Here is a 7,712-nt window from a genome sequence, read left to right on the forward strand (position 1 = left end):
GGTGCCAGGGAAGAGAGCGAGGCAGACGTGACAGGCCTCAGCGGGGAAGTCTGCGCCACCCAGGTGCCGGTGTCCACCTGGCAAGGTACAGATTCCCCGGATGATATCACCATGTACTGCTTACACTAGTCACAGCCAACCCTCTTCAAACATCCAGGGCCCGACTACGGCTGTCAAGAGCTGAGGTCCCGTCCCTCACTAATCCAAGCCTGAGAGACTTCCGCAGACTGTCAAGCCCAGAAGATCCATGCAGAGGCTGCGACAGGAGAGGCACCCCTGCGATTGCGGAGGAACAGTGAGAGTGACCAGAACCGTTGCTTCCAGCTATCACCTACGGTACTGGGGTAAGCAAGGATTAGGATTACAGGTTGGAAGGGGGCCGGTTGGTGTGTGGGAAGCTCAATAGGCTTTAACAGACTACGTCAGGAAGAGACTTGCGGGAAAACCCAGCTACCCCCGCTAGGGCCAGAGCTTCAAGAGGGAATTCACATGATGACTCCCATGACTGGGCGCACTGTTATGAATGAGTCACCGTAGGAGGCAAAAGCAGAAATACAAGCTAAGTCCAGAAAACCAGAGAAGTTGGCAACTATCAGATTGCAGACCCCTGAACCTATCAACACAACTAGCAGTAGCCGTGGGGGGTTCCTACGATGCCCTAGACCCCTCGATCACGGCCGGAGAATTAAATAGGCCTAAAGAAAGAAAGGGGAAATCTAAACTGCCCCAGAGCAGACCCCAAAGCAATAGGCAGCCCCCAACATATAATGACGGTGAAGCAAGATGAAAACACTAACACAGACAGAAAGATAGACTGAGCAAAGACGGGGCCCAAAACTACCTAGATAGGAAAGGACAGGAAGGCTGCTGTCTGCAATCTGCCAAAACCCTATCAAAGACATAAGCCAACAAGCTGATATGAAAAAGGCCCTGAAGCAGCTAGGCTTCAAAAACTAAATCAGCACTCAGGTATTTTCAGAAGACAGAGCTAAAGGAATTCAGCACACCCCAGCTGAACCCAATCGTAAATGGTCTGTACCTTGGCCGGGTTCATTTCAATAGTTGACGGGGACAAAATAAATCCCAAAAAATAAATCCTCTGTACTCCAAAAAGGCATTTAGATCCTTTGACATACAGGGAATTCTCCCTCAAGATCCGGAACACAGTCCGAATATGTTCCACATGAGAATCCCAATCCTTGGAGAAGATCAAAATATCATCCAGATAGATAATCAAAAATTTATCGACAAAATCTCGGAAAATATCGTTCATGAAGCACTGGAAGACAGAAGGGGCATTAGTGAGCCCAAAAGGCATCACCAGGTACTCAAAATGTCCCTCCGGAGTATTAAACGCCGTCTTCCATTCATCCCCATGCTTAATGCGAATAAGATTATACGCCCCCCTGAGGTCAAGCTTGATAAACCAGCAAGCACCTTTAACTCTGGAGAATAGATCAGAAATCAGGGGTAACGGATACTGATATTTAACAGTAATTTTGTTGAGGGCAGGATAATCAATACAAGGTCTTAATGATCCATCCTTTTTGGCTACAAAAAAAACCCGGCACCTAAGGATGACGAGGATGGTCTAATATGACCCTTCTCCAACGCCTCCTTAATGTAGGATCGCATGGCCTCGTGCTCGGGTACAGATAAATTGAAGAGCCGACCCTTGGGAAATTTACACCCCGGGCTCAGTTCAATTGCACAGTCATAACTCCTATGAGGAGGCAGAGACGCAGACTCATTCTCACTAAATACATCATAAAAGTCCGCCAAATAATCAGGAACATCATGCGACTGAGGAGAGGTGGAAAACACCGGAGCCTCACTAAAGGCACACCGACAACCCCAACTCACCACAGACACAGATTTCCAATCCAAAACTGGATTATGAATTTGTAACCAGGGAAACCCCAGAACAATAGTATCATGCAGATTATGCAACACCAAAAATCTGCAATTTTCTTGATGGTCTGGGGCATTACCACCTGGGTCCAAAACTGAGGTTTATTTTTAGCCAAAGGAGTAGCATCAATCCCCCTCAAAGGGATAGGCATCTGCAGAGGTGTCATCGGAAATCCACAACGTTTAGCAAAATCCAAGTCCATTAGGTTTAGGGCTGCTCCCGAATCCACAAAAGCCTTGGCGGAAAATGTGGACAGGGAGCAGATCAGAGTAATAGCCAGAAGAAACTTAGGTTGAACACCCCCAACAGAAAACGTGTGTGCAAAGCGTTTCTCTCGTTTAGGACAGACAGAAATAATATGCGAGGCATCTCCACAGAAAAAACACAACTTATTACGCCTTCTGAACTCCTGACGCTGCTCTCTGGAAAAAACTCTATCACATTGCATAGGTTCAGACATTTGTTCAACAGGTGGCAACACCTCTCGTGCAGCTTTGCGTTCGCGCAAACGCCGATCAACCTGAATGGCTAATGACATAGAATCGTCAAGACCAGAGGGAACAGGAAATCCCACCATAGTATCTTTTACGGCTTCTGACAACCCCTTCCGAAAGAGAGCAGCCAAGGCATTATCATTCCAGGTAGTAAGTACTGCCCACTTTCGAAATTTTTGACAGTACAATTCTGCAGAATCACGACCCTGGTTCAATGCCAGCAGGGTCTTTTCAGCCTGATCAATGGCATTAGGTTCGTCATACAACAACCCCAAGGCCTGAAAAAATGCGTTCACATTAGTTAGAATAAGATCATCTGGTTTCAAAGAAAACGCCCAATCCTGGGGATCGCCACGCAGCAAGGAGATGACAATTTTAACCTGCTGCGCAGAGCTCCCTGACGAGTTAGGCTTCAAGGCAAAGAATAATTTACAATTATTTTTGAAATTCAAAAATTTAGACCGATCCCCAAAAAATACATCAGGTGTAGGAATCTTTGGTTCAGCAGCATGTGAATGAGCAAGGTAGGCGGAAATTCCCCGCACTTCCGCAGCGAGCTGCTCCACACGATCAGACAATTGCTTTATCTCCATTGAGAGAAAAAAAAATTCCCCCTACGGCCTCAGAGATATAGAGGAAAAAACATACACACTTTTTTTTTTTTTTTTCCAATTCTTTCCTGCAATTGAGTACCCTAGGATCTGCGGTATGGCGGGTGATTCTGTTATGAATGAGTCACCATAGGAGGCAAAAGCAGAAATACAAGCTAAGTCCAGAAAACCAGAGAAGTTGGCAACTATCAGATTGCAGACCCCTGAACCTGTCAACACAACTAGCAGTAGCCGTGGGGGGTTCCTACGATGCCCTAGACCCCTCGATCACGGCCGGAGAATTAAATAGGCCTAAAGAAAGAAAGGGGAAATCTAAACTGCCCCAGAGCAGACCCCAAAGCAATAGGCAGCCCCCAACATATAATGACGGTGAAGCAAAAGGAAAACACTAACACAGACAGAAAGATAGACTGAGCAAAGACGGGGCCCAAAACTACCTAGATAGGAAAGGACAGGAAGGCTGCTGTCTGCAATCTGCCAAAACCCTATCAAAGACATAAGCCAACAAGCTGATATGAAAAAGGCCCTGAAGCAGCTAGGCTTCAAAAACTAAATCAGCACTCAGGTATTTTCAGAAGACAGAGCTAAAGGAATTCAGCACACCCCAGCAGGGAATGGCAGAAATCCAGAAAAACAAAGCAAAACAAAGTCAAGCACCAATGCAAAAGGCCGAGCAGCAAACTTAGCTTTAGAGGAGCAGGAATTCAGACTGGTCTCCAAGGATCCCACAGAGAAATCACCCGCAGGGCAGAAGGGCATCGGCAGCCTTATATCCAGTCAGTAACTCCACTCAGCCAGTCATCATCATCAGCCTCAGGTGTTTGATAATCAGGCTCACTACCTTTCTTTACCAGAAGAGGGAGTTCCTCGGGCCTCAGTAATGAAGGGGAAAATGAACTCACAACAGCGCACCACCTTTGTGAAAAGGACATTAACGTTAAGTAGTGAAAGACTTTCTTGTGTATTCTAAACTTATTGTTATTCATTCTACTGTTGATTTTCATCGTTACTAACACTAATTGCTTAAAGTTACTGTTATATACAAATAGCATTATATCATCCCCTGACTGTTTCCGCCTTGTGGTCTCTGTTCGTTGCATCTAAACACCTGTTTTTCACCTAAACAGTGGAAATCTCCAACAAGTGACTCCATTTTGGAATCTAGACACCCCAAGGAATTTATCTAGATGTGTAGTGAGCATCTTCAACCCCCAAGTGCCTCACAAAAATGTATAACGTTGAGTCATGAAAATAAAAAAAAAAATCTAATTTTTTCCACAAAAAATGTTCTTTTAGCCTCATTTTTTTTATCTTCACAAGGGTATCAGGAGAAAATGGACTCCAAAATTTGTTGTTCAATTTCTCCTGAGTATGCTGATACCCCAGATGTGGCAGAGATCTACTGTCTGGGCGCATGGCAGGCTTAGAATGGAATGAGTAACATTTTGGACTATAGACTTTGATGGAATGGTCTGCGGGCGTCATGGCGTGCTCAGTGAGCCTCTGAGGTGCTTAAACAATGTAAAACCCCCACAAGTGATCCTACATTGGAATTGATCTAGTGTTTCCTGGTATGTGAATTTTATAATGTAGCGGCATACCTGAGTAGTGTAGAGTGCATCAGGTTGGCACACGTGAGTTGTGTAGTGTACATCAAGTTGGCACACATGTAGAATGCATCAGTTTAGCATACGTTAGTAGTGTAGAGTGCATCATGTTGGCATACGTGAGTAGTGTAGAGTGAGTCAGATTGGCATACGTTAGTAGTGTAGAGTGCATCAATTTGGCATTTGTGAGTATTGTAGAGGGCATAAGGTTTACATATGTCAGTTGTAGTGTATGTCAGGTTGGTATATGTGAATTTTGTAAGTCAGAAATGAATGTAGTAGTCTATGGATGTTTGGTACAGTTTGATGCATTCTTTTATACACAGGCCAGGTTTTTGAGGGCAGGCGTCGTATTGATAGGTGCTGTCCTTTCTTATCCTGCTTTTATAGCATACTCGGGACCTCTTTTGTGACCATCCTTTCTTTGTAGTTTGAGGGACCTCACTGAGGAATTGCTATCCTGGTGCGATACCAGCATCTTTAGTTTCGGAAGTACTGAGGCACACTCCTACCTGATTTCCAAAGATTACCGCCTTGATCACTACATCCTCAAACTGAAGGTATGTACCGGTCTGGCGTGCACATCGTGGTAGCATGTGAACGTTGTACATTGCTATCTGTACAATCTTAACAAAAGCTCCTTGTACCACAGCTTGGCTTTTCACAAGGCACTGTATGGCTGGAGGACTTGATCAGAGAGATCAACTCCTCCCATGCTCTTGTTGTACCACAGGACACAGTCTGGTTTGGTGACCTGTGTAGAGTGGTAGGGACAGTGCTTTTTTTGCGCCGGAATGCGACGGTATGGCGTACCAGAAAATAAAGCATTCATTCTTACCCTCCGTCGCTCTGTCACCGCTGCCGTCCTCCAGTCACTGCTTCTTCCTGCTTGTACCCGGCTATGACCGGCGCAGCAGCAATGACGTCATCGCTGCTGCGCCTGTCACATGACGCCAGCGAAAGCAGGAAGAAGCAGGGACTGGCAGCGGTGGCGGAGGGTAAGAATGAATGGTTCATTATTTTAAGGTGTGCGGCAGCATGGGGGGTTGTAACCTGTGATGGAGGGCTATATACCACAGATGGGGGGGCTGTATACCACGGTTAAGGAATACGAAAACCATATTTTGCAAGTGAAAAAAACATTTATACAGTATTAATCATTTGTTATTTTTCTTTTGCAATCTGAATTACATAGTTTTTGACTGAAATTAGCGTACATACTACAGTACTGAATAATGAGAAATTAATCAGAAATGCGTACCGGCAAACAAAAAAAGCCCTGGGTAGGGATGTGGCTATCTCCGTGTATGGTGGTCAAGAAAAGGACATCCATCTTGTCCTTGTACTTATCCACCAGCATGTTGTCACTACATTGGGCTCTACTCTTAAGGCCCCGTCACACTAAGCGACTTACCAGCTATCCCGACACCGATATCAAGGTATCAGGATCGCTAGTAAGTCGCTATGTGATCGCTGGTGAGCTGTCACACAGACCGCTTCACCAGCGATCAGCACAGCGATGCCGAGCGCACGGCATCGCTGGCCATCCCTGTAAAAAATAGAATCAAAATAAAAAATATTGTTATTCTCACCTTCCGACGTCCCGCGCAGCCATCCTGCCTCACCACGCTCCGGTCCCAGTGATCCTTTGCGAGAATGACCGCGAGATGTCACGGTCTCGAGAGATAACAAAGTCTCGCGGTCTTTCGTGCAAAGGATCACTGGGACCGGAGCGTGGAGAGAGGCAGGATGGCTGAACGGGACTTCGGAAGGTGAGAATAACTATATTTTTTATTTTTTTTATTATTTTTTACACCTGATCGCTGGTCTCCCGCCTGTCACACACAGCGATGCGTGCTGGCCAGCGGGAAACTAGCGACCAAAGAAATGTCCAGAGGTTTCTTCCAGCGATCAGCGATACCGGCAGGGGGGCCGCTCACTGATCTCTGTCACACACAGCGATCTCGCTGGTGAGATCGCTGTTACGTCACAAAAGTTGTGACTCAGCAGCGATCTCGCTACCGAGATCGCTTAGTGTGATGGGGCCTTTACTCTTTCTGTGCAGCTGCCCAATTAGCGTCTTAGGGAGGCCTCTCTGATTTTTTTGGACAGCAGTTCAATTAGCGGTATCTTGCACAGAGAGGAACTTGAATAGTGGGATGCTGATATAAAAGTTATCTATATAGAGGTGATAACCTTGATAAAGAAGTGGGTACACCAAATCTCAAATAATTTTCCCACTCACTCAGGGGTGGATTAAGGGTAGCCAGGGCCCCGGGCTGTTCAGACTCTTTGGGCCCCCCAGTCATGTGACGGGGTTGGGAAGTCACTAGTTTTCAAGACGCATACAGTGCATCAAGGGACGGGAAGGGGTTAAATACTGAGGTAAAAAAAAACTTCTGCAAATACGCAACGTGTGCACGAGGCCTCACAAATACTGAGGTAAAAAACACCAAATGCTTAGTGTGTCCATGAGGCCTTACAAATCCTGAGTGAAATACTCACCAAATACTCAGCGTGTGCACGAGGCCTTATAAATACTGAAGTAAAAACACCAAATACTCAGCATATGCACAAGGCCTTACAAATACTGGAAGGTTTCCATCTAACATCTAGTCCTGACTCACCTGTACCTAACATCGAAACCAGCTAATAGTCTGCAATCACCTGCTGACCTGGACCCATGACCTGTCAGACAAGTTACTTCACGAGTCACACAGAGGCTTCTGCTTCATGAACTTCCCAAGATAGAAGACGCAGCCTACGATGTGCAGCCTGTGGCCGGATACACAGGAAGAGACGCTCCTCGTCACAGGCTGTGCCCAACATGTCAGCAGAGGGGTTAACGCCAGAGACAAGTCGCCGTCTCCTCACACAATGGACACGACGCTGCATCTGGCGACGAACAAGCGCACATTGCGCAATGTTAGTCATGTCCCAGATGTTCAGCATGTGGAGGACCAAGGGGGGACCAAAAAAGACCCCAGGATTGGAACAGGAGCATGGGAAAGTGGACGGCGGTCGGAGGGGCAGGGTTTATATAGGGGTCGGAGTAAGTAAATATATGCGGGCAGCGCACACATGCACA

Source organism: Dendrobates tinctorius, unplaced genomic scaffold (genome assembly GCF_039654945.1).
Source record: "Dendrobates tinctorius isolate UK_male_01 unplaced genomic scaffold, ASM3965494v1 ptg000223l, whole genome shotgun sequence".
NCBI lineage: Eukaryota > Metazoa > Chordata > Amphibia > Anura > Dendrobatidae > Dendrobates > Dendrobates tinctorius.